The following is a 2,538-nucleotide window of genomic DNA, read 5'->3' on the forward strand; positions in this document are numbered from 1 at the left end:
AATCTTAGTGCCTTAGGGTGCTATTTATACATAAGTCTAACTAGGGTTTCAAGGTGTAAACCCTAATCCCTTATCTTAGGGCCTAAGCAAGTCCATGGACTCCTTTCCTTAAGCCCTTGGACGAAAACTCCTAGATCCTGCTAGGATTTTCGTTCAAGCCTTAATAAAGGTGATCTAATGCCCCAAAGCCTCAGCTGTTGAATAATTATAAAATAGCCCCTGCACTTTTAGTCAGTTCCTTTAATCCCAAAATTAATTCTAAATTAATTTCTGATTAAATACTAATTAATAATATGATTCCAAATTAATATATTATTTATATAATATATTAACAAATCATATTTATACACTAATTTATTATTCTTAACAATAAACCAGCCTCTCTCCTCAACAATCATCTTGTTTAGTCACCAGTGTGAAGGCAACCCAAAAGAACCATGCACAATCGGGTCAAGTGCATACCAAAAAAGTTATGGACTTAGATACTAATCCAACAATTACAGATTTCTCAATCCAACCTCCCCCGTACATACTAGGAACATGCCTTTAAATATGCTACATACCTTCATAATCGTACGATCACACCAACACTCAACTATGCTTCTCCTTATTCAAAATTATATAACAAGGACCCTGATTATGCCTTTTTACGTACCTTCAGCTGTCTATGTTATCCCTTCCTTCATCCATACAACACCAACATAAAGGACTTTTGCTCTCTTCCTTGCTTCTCTATTGGGTACAATGCATCCCATAAAGGATATCTCTCACTTCACTTTCCTTCCTCTCGTATTTATATCTCCAGATATGTCATCTTTGATGGGTTTTGGTCATAAGACATCCTATGTGCTCATACAAACCCTAATGCTTGGATCTAGGTTTCTCTATTGTACATGCTTTAAATCCAAGACTATAAATCCTAATTCTAGTATATGGAAATCGATATTAACATATAATTAGGTTTAAGATATTACCTTGATTGTTATGTAGCAATACCAATCCCAAATCTCCTTGATTTGACTTTGGAATGCTTAGAGTCACAAGTGTCACTCCTCTAATGGCTTACAAACACCAAGAGCAAATGGAGAAGGTATAAAGAGAGAGCAGAGAGGTTAGAATTCGTCCTTAGGACTTCTTGGGAAGGGATAGGGTTTCAGTCATTATCCTTATCTAGTTCCTTTTATCCTTCTTTGGATAAAAGGAACGGATAAACTTTGATACAATGTTTGCTTGCACTTACTAACCAAATCACACACAACAATATGTTTTATAACACCAAGTTACTAGTGCGTTTACATATTATCAATGTGCAACCGATTAGCAAGATACAATTCACACATCTCGGTTTCAAGAATATAAGATGTTATTGTCTCACCAATCATTCGTGATACAATTCATGGAGTGATCCAAGTGAGCGTGAGTTTAATCCAATGCTCAAATTCATATTCATAAACACTCATGAACGTTGCAGCAAACATTTGCTTATGTCTAATACTCTTTTAGACAATCCACACACCAATTCACGACAGTCTTCATTCATATCTACTTCCAACATATGAACAACCGTGGCCCGTTCGAATAATTCGATTTTTCTTAATAAACTCAATTATTCTGGAAGTCAAAACATGCAAAGTGAAATACAAGAATAATACTAATCCCATATGGCCTCAACCCTTTGAGCATAAATAAAACACGTTTTATTTATCACCATATCGATTACTCATTATTTTTCGTTTCGAGTAATCAACTTCTTACTTGAATTATTACACTTGTCCCATGCTCCTAGCATGCACACAATGTTTACCTATGGTTTTTACTTTGTGAAATAGATCAAATTGAATACATTTCCAATCATTCTTATTTCACAACTCCAAATCCTTTTCCATAAGTGAAAGAATATCAAATTCTTGCTACGTATAGAATATGCTAGATTCTAACATTTTATGCAATGATTCTTTCATAATGTCACTGCACCAAAGTCACAAAGACTATTGCCAATGATATAACAAAACCTTTTATCGGAAATTGTTACAAGACAATTCCTTAGATATGATGTCTCTCACTCAAAGTACATTCCTTTGAACATCCTTTTGCATAAAATTTTCTAATCTAGTCATAGATTTTCAATATTTACTTCCCAATATAGATACATTTCCATACTTTCCATATGACAACTCATTTCTTAATAGAATCTTTTCTATTCATCATAATGTCAATATGGTCCATTAATACCATGCTTCCAACTACTCACAAGCAACCAATCCTTGTCGAACTTTGGATTGTTCTTTGATAGCTGTTTAATTATTTTAGTCAAAACCGATTCTAGTCCCTTTTCCCTCTAAATGCGCTAGATATTTGGAAAATTTTAGAATGGTCAAACATTAAAGCATTTGCAATCGATCCTATACCCGAAGCGTATGGGACACGACGCACAATGTTTTATTTTCTATGTTCTCAAAATTCGAATTGTGAAGAGGAATGTCGTAATCATAATCGAAATTTTAAGAACACACTATGTACCTTTGACTAAATTTATTA

Source organism: Lactuca saligna, chromosome 5 (assembly GCF_052625555.1).
Source record: "Lactuca saligna cultivar CGN05327 chromosome 5, ASM5262555v1, whole genome shotgun sequence".
Lineage (NCBI taxonomy): Eukaryota > Viridiplantae > Streptophyta > Magnoliopsida > Asterales > Asteraceae > Lactuca > Lactuca saligna.